This window comes from Trachurus japonicus, unplaced genomic scaffold, assembly GCF_045865225.1.
Source record: "Trachurus japonicus isolate A0001 unplaced genomic scaffold, Traja_1.0 AP030235.1".
Lineage (NCBI taxonomy): Eukaryota > Metazoa > Chordata > Actinopteri > Carangiformes > Carangidae > Trachurus > Trachurus japonicus.
In genome coordinates, this window is record NW_028220368.1 from 719 (window position 1) to 12500 (window position 11782).

The 11782-nt window shown below is 42.7% G+C and overlaps 3 non-coding genes across 3 annotated transcripts; all 3 read right to left on the minus strand.

Annotated features, from left to right (window-relative positions):
• Positions 1-3114: 3114 nt before the first annotated feature.
• trnaa-ugc (transfer RNA alanine (anticodon UGC)) lies at positions 3115-3186 on the minus strand. Its single transcript has one exon. It is a non-coding gene; the product is annotated as a tRNA-Ala (tRNA).
• Positions 3187-4284: 1098 nt separating this feature from the next.
• On the minus strand, positions 4285-4356 carry trnag-ucc (transfer RNA glycine (anticodon UCC)). Its single transcript has one exon. It is a non-coding gene; the product is annotated as a tRNA-Gly (tRNA).
• A 917-nt stretch (positions 4357-5273) lies between these two features.
• trnag-ucc (transfer RNA glycine (anticodon UCC)) lies at positions 5274-5345 on the minus strand. Its single transcript has one exon. It is a non-coding gene; the product is annotated as a tRNA-Gly (tRNA).
• Positions 5346-11782: the final 6437 nt, after the last annotated feature.

Below are 11782 nucleotides of genomic sequence, written 5' to 3' on the forward strand. Positions count from 1 at the left end.
CAGGCTTCTAATTGTCTAAATGGTAACACTTAATTTTCTATTAAACGTCCCATCTTTCAGACAATGTTTGCCTTCTATGGTTGGAATGACGTTTTTTTTTTTTTTTTAAACATCCTGTTTTTCCGACAATTCCTCCCATGGCGTATTTTTTCCCAAAAAGATTTTGCACTGGTTAGGCAATGAAGAAAGGAGTTTGCTAAAACATTCAGTGGCTAGACAGTCCCTGTCTGCGTTCTGCTGCATTACGCACAACCATGTGGGTATTCCTCTATCAGCATGTCTTAAAGAAGAGAGTCATCTGTTGAAAGCCTTGTCGGAATGGTGGTACGTCTAAATGGTGGGATGTCGTAATGACAGCATGTAGGTAACCGTTTCACCAGTGTAAAAAATAAAACAGCAAATTTACTGGTTGCACATACGCAAGTAGGTGGAAAATTTACTTGGAACTGTCTCACAATGACACCATTTAGGGGCAGTCTGGAGCCCTGTTTGGGCGTCCTCTATTGTTACCAATAATAAGGATTATTGATCATTTACACACATACTACAAATTTATTTTATTTTTCTAATCTGTCATTACAAATAAAGGCCCCCACATACTCGGGCGTACTTGACTCTATGGACGTCCATGCAAAGCTCAATTTTTATGTCCGCGTACATGTACTCTGTGTCACGCAACAGACTGCTCAGCGGGAAATCTTCACATCGACCTGTTTTAAATGTGACACTATACACTCGACTATGAAACCTCAAACGTCCGTGGACAGTGGGTGCAGAGTCCGCGCAGCTCACAGTACGCGTACAGTACGCTCGACTATGTTGGGGGGCCTTAAGGATCCTAGCCTGGCATGTTTTTACCCATCTATTTTTAATCTGAAATTTAATTTGATTAAGACTTATTCTAAGTGATATAGTACCAAGTGGGATACTGAATGTCGTATAGTTCTACTGTGCCGGTCGACAAGCGCTTCTGCCCCTCAGCTTTGTGTGTGTGTGTGTTCATCTCTCTCGCGCTCTGTTTAGATTAAATAAACACAAACAGGCTGCAAACGCACATTTTAATTTTTTTTTATTTTGAAAATTGACCCGATTCTCTTGTGTTTCTTTGTTTGACTTCTTGCCCGGCTCTTCTTGCACACGATCGCTCGCGGCTCGCGCATAAAATAGACCAGACTCCGAAATGGCTGCTGCAGGGAGGTGCACGCTGCGGCGCGTCTGGTGTGAACCAGGGACGTGCAGTCAGGGGAGGAAGTGCCTCACCGAGGCTGTCAGGAATAATTAAATTATTTAGTTAATCTAAGGTTTAATTTTTATTTTTATTTTAGATAATGTTACCACAGGTTTAAATGTGTCAGCAGCATTTGGTGATTTTCATAGTCTAACAACTCAACTGAGTTTACCTCCGGCCAGGCAGCGGCCGTAGAAGCCACTCGCCGTCTCCTTGTATTTCAGAGAAGAAGCACAGAGCTGCTCTGTATGTGGCTGTTGGCGCATGTGCAGTTTGTTCCCCCCATAGACTTACATGTACGCTAAGTGAGGCAGAGGCTACGCTGCCTCATTGCGTAACTCTAAGTGTGAGCGGCACGTACGTTCACGTTGCTTTCGTGAATTGTAAACAAACAGACGCCCCCTCGGTTTTTGCGTCCAGCAGTTTAGCGGCTAATTCAACTGCAGTGATGAATAACTGTACCGGAGAGGCTCAACAACTTCATGAGCTTCATTTGAGGAATAAACGGCAGCTTTTACCTGACGGGAGACCAATGCCTGAGCTACGGTAGCTAACGGTTAGCAGGTTTTACCTACTTTCTCTCTCTCTCTCTCTCTCTCCCTCTCTTTCTTACACACACACGCGCACACACACAGCCCAGGTTGTCTGTCATATCTGTTGTAAACCTTGTAATACTAGCTTGTTGAGTACAGTTAATATTATTGTTGCTGCGGTTTGAGTGTGGATTAATTGTTAACGGTTTGTTGTGTAATGTGAGCGGTGGTCCAATATCGCAGTCCTGTTATTGATGAGTTGGGTTTTAATAACAGCTGATGATAACTGCGTAGATGGCATGGATTGTGATGAGAAAGTGTTGCACACATTTTAAAGGGGACCTATTATGCTCCTTTTTGCACAAACTAAAATAGTTCCTGGGTGTCTTAAAGACATGTCTGTGACGTGCTTCGGTCAAAATACCCCAAAGATCAAACATCACAGCATTCTCAAAAACAGGGCTCTGCAAAACGGTCTGTTTCAGTGGCCCCTCCCTTTAAATGCAAATGAACCACTCCCTCAGCATTGCGTTACCATGACGATGTCTACTACTAGTACCTATACTGATTTGGCCAAAATGTAGTATGCAAACAAAAGCTAAATCTGCAATAGGCAAATTGCCAGATCTCCAGTCTGCATCTGACCAGTCTACATTGTGTAATGAAATGTGCCCATGACCTAGTCTCACCCTAACCAAAGATGGTATAGAGTAGTCTTTGCCATGTAGGCTACTGTAACCATGTAACATGTAATATAAAAATGCAAAAATAAATATATAAAATAAATTAAAAATATATGCAGACTGGTCAGTTCATTGTAAAACAGTTATTTATTGATGTAAATGTGGTGATTTGTGCACATAGACTACAGCAGCACTGCTCCTCTCTATCCTCCTCCTTCTCACAGCTTCACTTTTCATTCAAACTAATTCAACTGCCACAAGATTTCATCAATGAGACCAACATTCTGCTAAATAGACTAACCACACAGCGGTAAACGTCTAAAAAACCTGCGGGTATGTTTATTAGCGATGGTTTTCTCTACCGCGATGAGCACGGACGCCTGCCCGGCTAAGGAGGCCTGCAGACGGGCTCTGCCTGTGTGAGGAGCCGCTGCAGCTCCGGAGCTCCGGTGCTCCGGCGGTCCAGCGTTACGTCGGTCCGGCGAACAACGTCGCCCCGGCGGTACGTCGCTGCTCACACAGGTACAGCTTCACTTACATGAAACGTCGGCGTAAACTTCTAAATAAAACTTAGTAAAGTGACGCTACAGCGCTATAACATGCAGGGAAGAAGCAGGAAGTAGTAGGACTTGAACCTGCACAAGAAGTCTTGAGCGGAGCATAAAGGAAGTGGAGATGCCGGGGATTGAACCCGGGGCCTCATACATGCAAAGCATGCGCTCTACCACTGAGCTACATCCCCTCAATTCTACTTTAATTTTGATGACTTATCTGATTTTTTTTCCCCCTGTTGTGCAGCAGTGGTTGAAATTATACTTGAGTGCTTGTGGTTGCATCACAGTGCACACAGACATTTCAACAGTCTGACAGGTTCATTACAACATGGATCTGTGAAGCCTCCTCTCGGCCAAACAACCCCCAAGGCCATTTTACTGGTGAAAGATTTTTGGGCAGCACACGTGAACGTCCGCAGAGAGAAAACTTCAACATTACATGGACGACACAAGTTGGATTCAGGTTCCTTTGGAGATGTCTGGATTGAAGCCATGATGAAGATCCAGAGTTCTTCTTTCAGACACCCAACTACAGCTAGCCTCGTAAACCAGCCTCTCGCGGAAATGCATTTCATTTCATTTCTCGGGAGAGTCTGGCCTCATCCCCCCTGCAAGCGTTTGGGGTGGGCGGGAGCTGGGCGGGAGCTGGGCGGGAGTAGTAGCAAAGACGGTTTAATATCTTTGGTAGTAGCGTTGACAGACAACCCCATTCAGCCAATCAGCAAGTTGGTTTAGTGACGGGGCTTTGCACCAGTCGGTCCATGATTGGCCAACGTGCTGTGTCAATCACAGCGGGCGACGCTGATTGGCTCGGCCTTCTGAGGGTTTCAGTCCAAACGCTTAGAATGGGGATGAGGCCAGACTCTCCCTCGGAATGAAATGAAATGCACTTCTGCGAGAGGCTGGTTTACGAGGCTAAACTACAGCAGCACAGGATTCAAACCTTTTAACTTACCATCGTTGGTGGGATTCAAACCCCTCAGTAATGAAAGAGGTTTTACAACTTCATACGGCGCAGGGTGGAGAAGAGAGACCTGGACATACTTTACCTTTCCTATCTCTCAAAACTTCCGGACGTTGTCCGCAGGATTCGAACCTGCGCGGGGAGACCCCAATGGATTTCTAGTCCATCGCCTTAACCACTCGGCCACGACAACTACACTCGTGCTATGATCTATGTGTTGAACTGAGACCATGCCACTTGACTGTAACAGCTAAAAGAGGGTTGATAAAAAAAGTTTTTTCCATCCCCACTGAGCAAATCCAGTTTGACGGAAAAGAGGATTTGCGATGGCCGGGAATCGAACCCGGGTCAACTGCTTGGAAGGCAGCTATGCTCACCACTATACCACCATCGCACAGAACAGTGAGAATTTGACTGCCAACTCAGCAGTGTGCACTGTGCTACGTCAGTGTGAGAGTCTGACTGGGAGAGGGGGAGGAGGCTGAAAGGAGGAGAAGAGAGGGGGAGGGAGGAACAAAGTAAACCTTCTATAAATGTTAAAAATATCACATGTGGTATACGTCCAACCTCTGCTTCACTGAGCAGAGGAATCAGACCGTGCTCTTTGTGACACAGCAGCTGTTTTACAGTCGTGTGTTTAAGTACCAGGATTATTTACACAAGAACTGATGCTGCATAAAGCTGGAGTCATAAACACCTTCACAGAGGAGAAGCCGAACATGTTGGCGTTACACAGGGTCACTGACGGTCAGGTTACCTACAGCTGAACGTGTCTTTACATGGTTCAGACGTCAATCTGGAAGGTACGATCACTCAGGAGAACATTTGTCGCATGAAAGATGGAGTTGAGGCACATTTCAACCAAAAAACACCCAGAACTTTTCGGTTCCAGAACCAAAAAGGTCAGACTAATCTCAGACTAAAAGCACAGAACATGTTAGGTTATAAACAGGATGAGTCCATGGACCACAGCTCATTTTCACTTGGTTTCAGGTGACCAAAGTGATGAGTTCCAGTTCATCGGTTCTAATGATAAACATGCAAAAACAGAAATGACTGAGTGACAGTGATTACTGCGGTTATACAATGTATAGCTGATTGGTCACTTCACACCTCCAACTGCCTTGGAAACAAATCTGTTAATTCATCATGATGTCTCCAAGAAAGTTAGTAACTCATTCACAGCCCTGTCCAGAGAATGAGGCTTTGGAAGTGGAAGCAGTAGGAAAATACAGATACAACGTGAGAACAAAGACACTGTAGTACTGAAACAGCACAGTATGAAGTATTTAAGTACCTGTAAAAGGTAACTGCGATGGCCGGGAATCGAACCCGGGTCAACTGCTTGGAAGGCAGCTATGCTCACCACTATACCACCATCGCACGTCAGGCTGCCAGCTCAGCAGTTAACAGCAGTGGAGGAATTTGACTGTGAGAGGAGGAGAATGAAAAGCTGTATGCTGCTCTGAACCACCAGTCATCAGGCTAAAGACTCATTAGACAAACATGTTAACCAGTCAGTGTTTGTCCATGAGATGTTCCTCATTGTAACAGGATTCAAATCCGTGAGATTTCAAGCACAAGTCACAACAGTTTTTCCTAGGCATCATAGCTTCTCCATTGCAGCGAGCCCAGAATTCAGGGAAGCAACTGTCTCTGCTTGTAGTAGGAGCCCCAGCAGGGGTCCACGTGCACCCCCCTTATTTTTTTTTCTAGTCTGGATTTTTTGCATCCTTAGGACCTCTAAAATAAGGATTTGGGTGATCCCCGGAACAAAACCTGTCCAAAATGTGTTTTTTGCAATGTTTTATTACCCCTACGATACCTGTGGGATTGCTGCCAGAAATGCCGGTCAGACTGTCTTTCAAAGAGTGTAGCACGCTCAAATTTTGAGCGAGCCCAAAGATAGAGATATCAATTTATTCGGGACAATCTCAGGTTTCCAGTGTGACCAAGTTTGTCATGCTACCTTGTCGGGAAGTGAGCTAAAAACCTAATGATTTAAAGTCAGATGAAAATGTTGTGAGGGAAAAACAGCCATCTACATGTTTTCAAATGGTCCCTTGACCTGTCACCTAAATGTATGCGAATGGAAATGGGTTATATGGGTACCTACAGGCCTCCCCTATCCAGACATACCTAATTTGTGTGAATCTAATGCAGTTTTGGGGGAGAACCATGCAGTAATTTGCATGCAGTAGCCTACAAATATGTCATTTCCGCCTATATACAAAATGGTGTATTTGACTATTTCTGCACACTGGGGGTTCATAAACAGTCACAGAATTGCATGAATTGGGTATGACTGGATAGCTGAGATGCTTGTGCATCCAATCCGCCTATTCAATTGTGATTTTAGTCCATAAAGTAGTGTATTGGCACAAATGGTGCTTATTGCTTATCATGAGCAATAATTCAATCACTCTTTGAAATGAACATTGGAGGATTTATTCACGTGTGCTAAACAGTAATTTCACCAAATGTAGCCATTTAGTAACTATGTATGAAATGCAATAACTTATGGTCATAGGAGCAAGAAATATTGCAAACATTAACTACTGTAGGAACCAGGGACATGTCCCCTATAGAATTCCTCTAGAGGAAGCTTGATTTTAGTAGTTCTCTTCATCATCATAATTTTTTTGCTTCAATGGTCTCATCTTGCTCTTCTTCCTCTTCTTCACTATCTGCCTCCTGTGTGAGTATGTCAACCAGAGATGGAGGCATTATGGGTCTAGCAGTCCACACTACTCCACATTACTCCATAGTACTCCACAGTACTCCATCTTCATTCTTCTCCCATCCCTGGTGAAAATCATTTTGTAATATATACATGTTCTTGTGATACATAAAAAAGCAAACACAGTTAACAATATAATATTATTTACCAGATGTAGGTCATTTAGGCTGCTCAGAGATGGGCGTAGCTGCCTGTTTGTAACCTGCCACTCCAAAAGAAAGTTAATGCAGTGCATGTGAAGATGATACACAAGATGGTCAGAGAGGATGAGTCCCTCTCAGCTAAGTCTGAAGTGGACCTTAGACACCTCCCACCATCACAATGCTGTCGCCATCCACCACAGTGCTGTCTCTCCACCCACAACCATAGAGTTGCAGGCTACAAGCGGGCAGCTACCTTGGACTGCTGGACCGATAATGCCTCCATCTCTGGTTGACATATTCACACAGGAGGCAGATAGCGAAGAAGAGGAAGAACAACAAGATGAGACCATTGAAGCAGAGACGTTTGATGATAAAGAGGAATACTAAAATCAAGCTTCTTCTGCAAGAGGAATTATGTATGGGACATGTCCTTGGTTCCTATAGTAGTTTATGTTTGCAATTTTTCTTCCTCCTATACCATTAGTTATTGCATGCATCATACATGAGCTCTTGAGGATATTATTGTGTTAAGGCGAGACACGGCAGGCAAAAACATCGTTTTTTCATGCACTTATCAATTTTGAGATTTTCGGCTATTTTGCTTCCATAACATGTCTTCTTTCAGACTAATACAAAAAAATAGTCTAAAATACACATTATGGGTGTTTATTTTACTTCACTTTGACTGGTGTCGCCTGTAGATTTCTCCTAAATTCACCAGAACTGAGCGTTCTATCGCGGAGCGAGCCGCGTCTGTTCCTATGGTCTGTTCAGACTCCTGTCATATCAGGTATCGCCGTGAAGCTCTCTCTCTATCTCTCTCTATCTCTCCCTCTCTCTCTCCTGCACTAATGTGTCGGTTCCAAAAATGGTCATTTCCTTTGTACCAGCGACGAATCGCAAAAGTACGAGGGAGGGTCTCATTGGCTGGTGTCGTTTTCCGACAGCGTGATTCGTTTAGAAGCATCACGTGATGCGCTCTGAACAGCGGAGGGACTTTTAAAAACGGGGAAAGGAAATCGATTTAAATCCTCACGTAAAATAAAACAGCAACTCTCACTTGCTAGACAACAAAAGACACAGCACAGAAACTCACCGAGCCATAAGATCCCTTTACAAAGTGCGTCATCGCGGAAGCTGTCACCCGTAAAAAACGAGTGTTTGCCGCCGGAGACCAGCGCGATACACAGCGGTGGCTTTTTTTTTTTTTTTTTTACACATCAGACGTCTGAATGAACTGATCGGAGATTTAATATGTCCCTGCGCTGGTACAGGGCTTAAAATGAACATCGATCCTCAGAATCACGTGTTGTGCAGTAGTTTACTTCTCAGTGACAGAGGTGAAACGGATGTGACACTGACATGGGCCAGAGATGATTTTTAGCCAGACAGAGAGAAACTGAAAACATTGGTTGTCATATTACAGATGAGCCCAACTAGGCTACACCTAAAGTGTTTCTTATTTTTATTTTTTTATTTTTTTTCTCTGACCTACTGGCCCACACACCTTAAAATTCACAGTGGCCAGACACTCTTGTTTCCAGTAACAATGGGCTCTATGCACAGCTCCACTGCTTTCTAAATTCAAGGCAGCTCTTTTATTTACTGACAAACTGATTAATCCAGGTGTGTCTGAGTAGTCACATTGGTCAGACACACCTGGATTAATCAGTTTGTCCAATAATGTAATACAGGAAATAAAGGAGCTGCCTTAAGTTCAGGAAATAGAGCTGTGCATAGAGCCAATTTGTGGAATTTTTGCAATAGAATCTTTAAAGGCCGTTTTCTCAAAATGAGCTTTTTCTTATACTCTGGACCCGAAATCTCCAGTTCAGCAGCACTTACAGACACCAAACCTTCCAGTTGTATTCCCGCCTATATTCTGAAGGTTTTTACAGAGGGGATTGTTGATATATCATTCACAGCCTCATTTATACAACAATTTATACCTAAAAACAGGGCGATTTGATTTTTTTAGGGCTGGTGACAGTATTTTCTCATTTACAAAGTGATAAAAAGAGATATCCAAAATCCCCTCTGTAAAAACTTTTGACTTTAATATGTCAACAAAATAAAACAAGAATTTTGAAAGTGGCTTTATCCAATCTTTTTTTTTTTTGTCATTTAAGTTTTTATTCAATATGTTATGCCAACATCATACAAAAGACATCGGACTTCAACACAAACATCACAATAGTAAACAAAAATATACAGACAAAAGAAAAAAAAAAAAAAGAGAGAGAACAAACAAACAAAAACACACAAATCACAGCCCATAAACAGCGCAGCACATCTCCCAGCACTAAAAAAAAATATATATACAGTATAGTATATGATAATATACCCATATACAAGTGGTCAACCCCTCATAGGATTCAGGTACCTATTCCCCTCTTATATGATTCAGAAAATGACCCCAGACCTGGTAAAATTTCCCTTTGTTATCGTTTAACCTTGCTATCATCAATTCGTAGGAGGCATTATCCGTCATCATCTTAACCCAGTCAGTAAATTCTGGTCGAGTCTGACTCTTCCAGTGGCGAAGAATGATCCTAGCTGCAGTAATGAAGCCTGTTACTGCTAAACCAAATTCTGCTTTTGATATTCCTGGTGGTGACCTTGACTTATCACCCAGTAGACAGAGTTGGGGTGATTCAGGTAGAGTTTTTCCCAGCCATTCTGCCAATTTTCCTATAACTTTTTTCCAGAAAGGGGAAATCAAAGAGCACTCCCACATTAAATGTAAAAAGGTTCCTTCCTGAGAATTACACTTCCAACACAGGTTGTTCTGTATCAATCCCATTCTATGGAGCCTTACTGGTGTATAATAATACCTGTGAATAATTTTATAATGTGTGAATTTGCCTCGGACGTCCCTGGTGGACATCCCTGTGTTAACTATTATGTTTTCCCATACATCTTCCTCAATGTTGCAATTCAAATCTCTTTGCCAAATTAGCCTTAAATTATTATATTTCCCACACTGGGCATCGAGAACCATATTATAGAGAACTGAGGCTGAGTGAGCAGAACTGGGCTGCTGAAAATAGAGTCTAATCACATTCTCCCCATTGCCTGGTTTAATACCTGAGGTTGTAACACAGTTTCTTAATTGGAGGTACCGCCAAAAATCCCCTTTCTCTTTCTGGCTGAAATGTGTACTAATTTCTTGAAATGACAGAAACACCCCATCTCTATACAAGTCCCCAATCTTATTTAGGTTTCCCTTCAGCCAGGACTTCCACAGGAAAGGTTTCTTGTCTATTTTTATAGACGGATTGTTCCAGATAGAGGAATACTCTTGCCTATATTGGGATAACTTGAGCATCTTGTGTAGCTTTGCCCACACTGCTCTGGAATGTTGCAGTATTGGATTACTCTCATCACCAGTCAGATTCCCCCCAGCATTTTGTGATAAGGTTTCAATTGGTTTGAATGGGGCTGTGATTTCCTCTTCTATTTGTGTCCATCCCAGGTGTGAGCCACAACTAGCCCAGTGCTTGGCTAACTTAACCATTTCAAATGCTATGTTATAAAGTTCCACATTGGGTAAGGCTAGGCCTCCCTTTCTTTTTGATTCATAAAGTTTCTGCATGGCGATTCTGGGTTTCTTTGCATTCCATAGATATTCCTTAATTATCTGATTATACTGCTTAAAGATCCCAGCAGGGATTGTCACAGGTACCATCATTGATATGTAGTTAAACTTAGGGGCAATCACCATTTTAATTGTATTGATTTTCCCCATAAGTGTAAGATTTATTGATTTCCATCTATCTAAGTCATTTTTTATTTTCTGAAGCAATGGGGTCATATTAAGTTGTATGATATTACTCATGTCAGAAGTCAGTCTTATACCGAGATACTTCATCCCTGATGAAATCCATTTAAATCGTGCACTAACTGCTGCTGGATGGCATCCCCTAGACACCGGCATAACCTCCGATTTGTGCCAATTGATTTTATAGCCAGAAATTTGTGAAAACTTTTCAATTATGTCTAGAAGAATAGGGGCTGACGAATTTGGGTCTGCAGAGAGCCAGAGGATGTCATCCGCATATAGAAACAATTTATGTTCTCTACCGCCTGCCTTCACTCCTGTAATACCTGCATCCGCCCTTATTGCGATTGCCAGAGGTTCAAGGAATAAAATAAACAATAAAGGTGATAACGGATCTCCTTGCTTCGTTCCCCGTGAGAGCTGAAAAAACGGGGACATTTGTCCATTGGTGAGGACTGAAGCTCTCGGTGTTGTATAAATCAGTTTTACCCAGTTGACAAATCCTGACCCAAAACCAAAAGCTTCCAATACATGTATTAAAAAACCCCTGCTTTATCCAATCTTCAGATTTCGGGTCTGGAAATGTACACAAATTCACGCATATTTAATTATATAATGTCTAATTTCCATATGTAAGCATAATATTTAAGAAAACATGTAATACAAAAAATAATTGTCTCAATCTAAGTAATAAACATAGAAAGTTTCATGGCAATAGCTGTTAGTTAAATTTTTTACCCTATTCACCTGGGGTGTCTCGCCTTAAGTTACTGTGTGTTTAGAGTAATGACTGTTCAGGGGAAGGAACTGTTCATGATTTGTCCTGGACCTGATGGACCTGTACCTGCTCCCAGAGGGCAGCATGCTGAACAGGTGATGGTTTGGATGGAAGTGATCACTGAGAATTGCTGTAGCTCTGGAGAGGCAGCGGGAGCTAGCAATATAGTCTAGGGAGGGAAGTGGACAGCTGATCACTTCTTCTGCAGACCGTATCACTCTCTGCAGTCTCACAGTGCAGCCAGCATACCATACAGATGGCATGGCATACACCAGCAAACTCTCAATTGAGATGAGAAGGTGTTCCTGCAGTTTGTTCCATCTCAAGACCCTCGGAGGGGGAGACGTTGCTGGGCCTTCTGGACGAGGACTTTTATGT